Genomic DNA, 9,369 nt, shown 5'->3' with positions numbered 1-9,369 from the left:
CTAACCTTGAGGAGTCAAAGGCAGATGGCCTGTCCTGTTCACCCATCAAGGTGCCTGTTCTAATTTGGCAAGGTTTTATTGATTTCGCGTATCTTGCATATGTTGTCTTGCATTTCTTCTACTTTGTTGCACCGCCATCTGCTTAGCTTACTCATCATATAACTCGAGATGCCATGCCCATCCATTATCAATACATATTCCATCTGTCATCATACCATGTTTTTTCACTCAAATGTTGTTCTTGTGCATCAGACATCAAAAAGGAAGAGGGTGATTGCCGAACCTGAAGGAGCACCAGCAAAGTCCTTGAAAAACGTGGTGGTGCCGGAGAAATCAGACATCGCCCCACTTATATTGGCTATACAACCAGTGACACAAAACATAGGACCGACTCCAGCAGACTATACCCATACTTCACTGGCCACACCACTAGCCCCGCCACATAGGACCTGCACTCCAGCAAAAGGTATGCCGATTTCATTTGCCATAACACCAGCCGTACCATAGAAAAATCCCACTCCAGCAAAAAATACAACAAGTCCACCGGCCGAGGACCTATCCCAACAGCAGAGACGGCCTATTCCTGCAGATTGGAACCCCATTCCATTTATTCCCAGTTTAAAAGACAATGCTTTCAATGTTGTTAGGGACTATGTGCATATATTCCCATCATGGGAAGATTATAGTGAAGACAAACACCATTTTCACATCTTCCTGTCCAACTTGCGTGTAAGTGCTATTATTCATGGTTATTATTTTCCTGTTTTCTGCTGATTGAACACATCAATGATTTACATTACATTGTTGTAACTAGGAGAGGGTCAATCTGGATAGTCATGACGAGCAAAGCTTGCTTGTGGTTTTCAAGGAAGCATTGCAGCAGTATCGGTGTTACCTGAGGAAATCACACTTTGATGGCAAGTCTATAAACGAATTTCCGGTGAAGTCTCCTATGCTAAATTTAGAAGACATTGAATGGAAAAACCTTGTTATGCACTGGTCTCGTTCCCAGGATGAGGTATTGTCTATCAAATCACATGACAATTTGAACTTCTACTTTTCCGCATGTGCCTTACGGATCTTTTTTGCAGGAAATCTGCTCGAAGAAGAATTCCGGTTTGAAAAGAACGACAGGATATCGCAAATATGGTGCCCGCTGCTTTGCTCTTGTCAGTACCTGTTGTCCTGTATCACTGTACTTGCATACATACCTAGTTCATTATGTGACACCAGTATGCATGATAGCTTGCTTATCAATTGTTCGCTCCAAATTATCTGATCTATATGAATGGTTACATTAGTGTAGAATATATCCAATGCCAATGAATTTTTTTAGCTCTGCATTGTTCTTGTAAGTACATGTTGGCCTTTATCAATGTACTTATATTGATAGGTAGTTGTTCATGTACAATCACTCTGCAGCTTATTTTCCTTTGCCCTCCATTTTCTACACATCAGATCTATATTTACTCTTACCATAAGGTTGGTACAGAAGAAGTTTAGCTGTGCATTGCTCTTGGTTGTGCCTTTTGCCTGTATCGCTGCACAAACATTTATAGCTACTTGGTTATGTAGCATCACTCTTCATCTTATCTTAAATATTCTCCATTTTTCATATATTATCACATCTATATTTACTCTTAACAAAATGTAGAATAAAGGCAATGCTTATGAAGAAGATTCTGTGTTAAACTTCTTGAATTGCCCCCCCCCATCAGCATGGACAAGGGCTTTATAGAGCCTATCTTCACCAGTAATGTAAGTTTTTCCTTCTCAAGCCTTCAAACTTTGTTGTGTATATTTGGTTAGGCATGACTGCAACAACTGTTTATTTTTTGTGTTTGCATCAAATTGCATGTTTAAATTTATTATATAGTTCATAAACAAAAGTTTGTCCTTCTCAATTTAAGTTTTTAGTTGTACAACCAAGTTCCTTCTTCATACCATGTAAATTAAACTATACAGAGCAAGTGATCTTCTTTTGCACTGCATGTATGCTTCCGTTCTTCATCCGTAATCCAGTGGTGTGGTGAACCTACCCACTACATCACAATGTCATATTCTGCAATGTCTTAACTATGAACAATGTCATATCATTCTACTATTATTTAAACCTTCTCTTTATTTGCCAATCTGAAATGGGATAAATTGACAGCACACTAACCATTGATACTTATGAGTTCTTGATCTGTAATCCAGTGGTGTCGTGAAGCTGCCAACTCCTTCACAATGTCATTTCCTGCCATGTCTTGACCTGAACAATACCATCTTGTGTTAATGCAATTTTATACTGTGTCACTTTATTCGTCAGTAAGAAATGTGATGAATTGTCAACACTGATACTTTTATGTGCAAAACATGGCATCTGTCTGCTTGTTTATCTTTCAGAGTGAGGAAGATATAAGTGTTGAACAAGAGCAGTCTCATCATCTTGCTCAGCTGCTTGCGTTGCAGCTCGCTAGTAGGGATAACCTTTCTTAACTCTATTGAAGTATTGTTGGTTTTGTATATTATTTTGTCGGCATGTTTATTTGCACTGGTGGCAATCTTTGATGCCTAGTGTATGTAATATGCTGTTTGCTTGTGCTTTATTATCATAGTGGCGAACTTTGATGCCCAGTGGATGTAATATGCCGTAATTTCTTTATTGTATAGTCTAGGTTTTTTTTTATTCATGATGTTGTAGTTATTTTATTGTATATATATCTTGTCTTCGCAGTAAACCGGTCAAACCGTAAAATTACGGTACATAATCGGGCCGTCTTGCAATCACGATGTATGATCCGCATCATGGGGCCCATCATCTTGGTCCGTTAAAAGGCCAAAAGTAAACTGGCCCACTAGTAGATTTGGGCCTTTAATAGACCTAGTAACCCCCGGCCCTCTTTTCGCAAGAAAACTCAATGGGCTTTTAGGAGGCTGAGAAGTAGGTTGGGCATGAAACGTGCCGAACAGCTCATGGGCCGGCAGCAGCCCGAAATGGACCCCGGCCCATGATTGTGTGAATCAAATCACGGGCTTTTAATAGGCCAAAATTGTCTCGGTCCTTGTTTGGCCCAATCAGATATCGGCTGCGAGCAGGCCGGATGCAAACCGGGCCCTAGTTAGGCCCAACTATATGACGGGCTTTTAACCGGCCGGAATTAATATATGACCGAAATGTTAACCGGGCCCTTAACAGGCCGAAACTAATATCAGGCCGAATTACTAAATGGGCCTTTAGCAAGTCGGCCCAAAAGCATAGCATCCAGTTGAAGGGCCAAATCTGATATGGGCCATAATTGAGCCCAAAGCCTCTTACAGGATCGGACCTGATCTGGGCCGTAATTTGGCCCAGAACATGGTAGGCTTTTAACGGGTCGGATCTCATATGGTCCATTATTAGGCTCGGAACGTGGCAAGCCATTAATGGACCGGATCAAATATGGGCCGGCATTTGGCCCAAAACATGGCAGCCAGTTAATGGGCCGGCCTACTAGGGTCCTCACAATCTTGTGGGCCTACAGCTGGGCCGGCACATTAATGTCGGCGAAATCTCATGGGCCTTTAGCTGGTGATAACCCGCAAGTATACAAGATAATTGTAGCCTCTTTCAATAAGTAAGAGTGTCGAACCCAACGAGGAGCTAAAGGTAGAACAAATATTCTATCAAGTCCTATCTGCAACTGATACAACTCTACGCACGTTTGACGTTCGCTTTACCTAGAACAAGTATGAAACTAGAAGTACTTTGTACGTGTTGTTGGATAGACTTGCAAGATAATAAAGAGCACATAAATAAAAAGTAGGGGTTGTTCAGATAAAGAAGCAATAAAGTAAATATAGCGAGTGTGGAAAAGTGGTGGTAGGAGTTGTGAAATTGTCCCTTAGCAATTGACTATGTTACTAGACCGGTAATCACTATTGCAATTCTATTTGAGGGAGAGGCATAAGCTGACATACTTTCTCTACTTGGATCATATGCACTTATGATTGGAACTCTAGCAAGCATCTGCAACTACTAAAGATCATTAAGGTAAAACCCAACCATAGCATTAAAGTATCAAGTCCCCTTTATCCCATACGCAAACAACCTACTTACTCGGGTTTGTTCTTCTGTCACTCATGCCACCCACCATAAGCAAATCATGAACATATTGCAAACCCTACAGCAGGGATCCCTCATGCTTGCGTGACACGGAGAGCACCATAGGACATCACCAATAATAAAACATCCAACTCAAACCAATCATAGCATTTCATCAATCACCGGTAGGACAACGAAAATCTACTCAGACATCATAGGATGGCAACACATCATTGGATAATAATATGAAGCATAAAGCACCATGTTCAAGTAGAGGGTACAGCGGGTTGCGGGAGAGTGGACCACTATAGATAGAAGGCGGAAGGTGATGGAGATGTTGGTGAAGATGATGGAGGTGTTGGTGAAGATGATGGAGGTGTCGGTGAAGATCGCGGTGATGATGTGGCCCCCGACAGCGCTTCGGCGCCACCGGAAGCAAGGGGGAGAGAGGCCCCCTTCTTATTATTCTTCCTTGACCTCCTCCCTAGATGGGAGAAGGGTTTCCCCTATGGTCCTTGGCTCCCATGGTGTGGGAGGGGCGAGAGCCCCTCCGAGATTGGATTTATCTCTCTGTCTCTCTCTGTTTCTGCGTTATCAGATTCTGCCCCTTCACCGTTTCTTTTATATCCGGAGATCCAGAACTCTGATTGGGGTGAATCTTTCTCCCAGATTTTTCTCATAAAATTAGCTTTCTTGCGGCGATAGAAGAGCATCAACCGCCTTATGGGTGGCCCAGGAGAGTGCCAGGCATGCCCAGGGGGGAGGGCGCGCCCCCCTATCTCCTGGCCACCTCAGGCACCGTTTCGTGTTGATTCTTCCTCCGGAAAATCCCAAATATTCCAACATAATTCTCCGTCCGTTTTTATCCTGTTTGGATTCTGTTAGATATTGGGTTTCTGCGAAACATAAAACATGCAACAAACAGGAACTGACACTGGGCACTGGATCAATATGTTAGTCCCAAAAATAGTGTAAAAAGTTGCCAAAAGTATATGAAAGTTGAATAATATTGGCATGGAACAATCAAAAATTATAGATACGACGGAGACGTATCAGCATCCCCAAGCTTAATTCCTGCTCGTCCTCGGGTTGGTAAATGATAAAAAGATAATTTTTGATGTGGAATGCTACCTATCATAATCTTGATCATATGTCTAATCATGGCATGAATATTAAGACACGAGTGATTCAAAGCAATAGACTATCATTTGACTCCAGCGTACTCATAAAGCAATCATGTCTTTTCAAAACAATAAGGCCAAAGCTATTTTATCCCTACAAAATCATATAGTTTGGCCATGGTTCATTTTCGTCACACAAAATGCTCCCATCATGCACAACCCCGATGACAAGCCGAGCAATTGGTTCATACTTTTTAACGCGCTTTAGCTTTTTCAACCCTCACGCAATACATGAGCACAAGCCAAGGATATGGCACTATAGGTGGAATAGAATATGATGGTGGAGGTTTATATGGAGAAGACAAAAAAAGGGAGAAATTCTCACATCGACGCGGCTAATCAATGGGCTATGGAGATGCCCATCAATTGATGTCAATGCAAGGAGTAGGGATTGCCATGCAATGGATGCACTAAGAGCTATAAGTGTATGAAAGCTCAAACTGAAAACTAAGTGGGTGTGCATCCAACTTGCTTGCTCATGAAGACCTAGGGCATTGGAGGAAGCCCATCGTTGAAATATACAAGCCAAGTTCTATAATGAAAATTCCCACTAGTATATGAAAGTGACAATACAGGAGACTCACTATATGAAGAACATGGTGCTACTTTGAAGCACAAGTGTGGAAAAAAGGATAGTAACATTTCCCCATTTCTTTTTATTTTTTTTCTTCTTTTTTTTATTTTTTCGGTGGGCTTGTTTGGCCCCCTTTTTTTATTTAGGCTTCTTTGGCCTTTCCTTTTTTTTCTGGGGCAATGCTCTATAATGATGATCATCACACTTTTATTTACTTACAACCCAATATTATAAATCGATACTAGAACAAATATATGACTCTATATGAATGCCTCCGGCGGTGTGCCGGGATGTGCAATGATCTAGCATAGCAATGACATAAAAAATGGACAAGCCATGAAAACGTCATGCTAGCTATCTTACGATCATGCAAGGCAATATGACAATGAATGCTCAAGTCATGTATATGATGATGATGAAACTTGCATTGCAATATATCTCAGAATGGTTATGGAAATGCCATGATAGGTAGGTATGGTGGCTGTTTTGAGAAAGATATAAGGAGGCTTATGTGTGATAGAGCATATCATATCACGGGGTTTGAATGCATTAGCGAAGTTTGCACCAACTCACGAGGTGAGAAAGGGCAATGCACGGTACCGAAGAGGCTAGCAATGATGGAAAGGTAAAAGTGCGTATAATCCATGGACTCACATTAGTCATAAAGAAACCATATACTTATTGCAAAAGTTTATTAGCCCTCGAAGCAAAGTACTACTACACATGCCCCTAGGAGGATAGATTGGTAGAAAAAGACCATCGCTTGTCCCCGACCGCCACTCATAAGGAAGACAATCAAAGAAACACCCCATGCTTCAAATTTGTCACACAACGGTTACCATACGTGCATGCTACGGGACTTGCAAACTTCAACACAAGTGTCTCTACAATCCACAACCATTCACTAGCTTGACTCTAATATCAACATCTTTATATCACAAAACTATTGCAAGGAATCAAACATATCATATTCAGCAATCTACAAGTTTATCTAGGATTTTATGACTAACCATGTGATTGACCAATTCCTGTCATCTCTCTAAATAGGTATAAGTGAAGCAAGAGAGTTTAATTCTTTCTATAAAAGATATGCTCACGCTCTACCAAATATAAGTGAAGCAAAAGAGCATTCTACAAATGGCGGTTTTCTAAGTAAAGAGAAACATGCAATCCAGACTTCAAATGATATAAGTGAAGGACATGAAGCATTCTATAAAGCCACACTGAAAACATTTAAGTGAAGTGCAATGAGCATTCTATAAATCAACCAAGGACTATATCATACCTGTATGATGAATAAAAGAAAAGTGAAAACTAAATGCAAAAGACGCTCCGAGACGTGCACATATCGCATGAACGAAACGAATCTGAAAACATACCGATACTTGTTGAAGAAAGAGGGGATGCCTTCTGGGGCATCCCCAAGCTTAGACGCTTGAGTCTCCTTGAATATTTACTTGGGGTGCCTCGGGCATCCCCAAGCTTGAGCTCTTGCCTCTCTTCCTTTTCCTCATATCGAGACATCCTCGATTAGACACTTCATCCACACAAAACTTCAACAGAAAACTCGGTAAGATCCGTTAGTATAATAAAGCAAATCACTACTCTAAGTACTATAGCAAACAAATTCATATTTTGTTTTTGCATTGTGTCTACTGTAATATAACTTTTTCATGGCTTAATCCATTGATATAAATTGATAGATCCATCAAAACAAGCAAACTATGCATCAAAAACAGAATCTGTCAAAAACAGAATAGTCTGTAGAAATCTGAACATTCACCATACTTCTGGTACCCCAAACATTCTACTAAAATTAGGAAAAATAAACAAGTTGTACACAAAGACAGTGCAAAAAGAATCATAACTGCTTGACTTGCCAGTTAAAAATCTAAAATCGCGCACTACAGTCAAACTTTCTGTCCTACATCGTACAAACCAACAAGCATTGTAAACATCCTAATGGCAAACCTTGGCATATTATTTTTATAATACAATGGAATTATACAAGGGGATAATTATATTTGATGAAAAGTTTCTGTAATCAAGATTCATAAAGTTTCCGTGAGCATGAACAAAGTTCGAGGCTAGCTCCCACTTCAACAATGCTTGTCTTTCTCACTTTCACTTTCCTTTTTTGAAAAGTTTTAAGTTCCCCTCTTTATTTTATTTTTGTTTTTAAACTATATGAAAGCACTCAACAGAAAAAAATGACTCTCTAAAACTTCCGTGTTTTCTCCCTGGCAGCGCTTTGTTTAAAGCCATTAAGCTAGGCATATAGTGCTCAAGTGATGGATCCACCCGGATCCCAAGGTATATCAAAGCCAATTTTAATTAACAATGATTTGTAATTTAGTAGTGAGCAAAAAGTAACATATATCATTCAGCAACAAAGTCTAACTCTGTTCCTATGCATCGGCATGTCATAAAGGAACAATTCATGCACACCAAGTAAAGGCCAATGCATAGTATAAGTAGTTTCTTGCAATTCTATCGTGTTGGAAACATAAAGAGGCGGAGATATAGGTCCCCTCTCATAATAATTGCAAGTAGGAGCAGCAAGCACATGCATATTATATCTATCAAAATCATCATGTGCAACGGTAAAAGGCAACCCATCAATATAATCCTTAATAAGCACAAACTTCTCTGATATAGTGTAGTTGGGAGAATTCGAAAAGATAATAGGACTATCATGCGTGGGTGAAATAGCAAAAAATTCATGTTTAACATAAGGAACTATGGAAAGTTCATCTCCATAAGCATCATTCATATTGGCATCTTGGCCACAAGCATAGCAAGCATCATCAAAAAGGGATATTTCAAGAGAATCAACGGGATCATAGCAATCATCCTTCGGTAAGCACGAAGGGGAATTAAACAATGTATGAGTTGAAGAGTTACTCTCATTAGAAGGTGGGCACGGGTGATCAATCCGCTCTTCCTCCTTTTGTTCTTCGCTCTCCTCATCATATTTTTCATCTAATGAGCTCACAGTTTCATCAATTTCTTCTTCCATAGCTTCCTGCAAAACATTAGTCTCTTCTTGAATAGCGGAGACTTTCTCAATAAATGCATTAATATTGTAATTGTATTCATAATTTTTATAGCAATATCTAAGTATAGCAAAATTTTCAGGTCTATAAACTACATCATCAAAATCATCAAACTCTTTAAACATAGATTCGATCTCATAAGCACCCATAAAAGTAACAAATTCTTCTATTTGTTCCACATCATAGTAATCATATCTACCATTAGCATAAGAAGCTAAGGTTTTATTATCATTGAATTTGCATGAAAAGGGAAGGTGTGGAGCCTTCATCCTAGACCAGCAAGTATAATCATGTATCAAGCATAGTTGACGAGCATACCAACGTAACATATGACTTTGATCCCATAATAGTTTCCCTTTTTGTGTCAAGCGATAATCCCTAAAGTATTCACGTTGATCCAACGTGTCTCCCATAACATAATTGAATGCTATACACAGAAAGTTAATAGTAGCGAGGGTAAAAACCCTCGCTACTACTACTTACCAGTAGCAC

The sequence above is a fragment of the Triticum aestivum genome, chromosome 6B (assembly GCF_018294505.1).
Source record: "Triticum aestivum cultivar Chinese Spring chromosome 6B, IWGSC CS RefSeq v2.1, whole genome shotgun sequence".
Taxonomy (NCBI): domain Eukaryota; kingdom Viridiplantae; phylum Streptophyta; class Magnoliopsida; order Poales; family Poaceae; genus Triticum; species Triticum aestivum.
Note: the sequence above shows the minus strand (reverse complement) of the source record.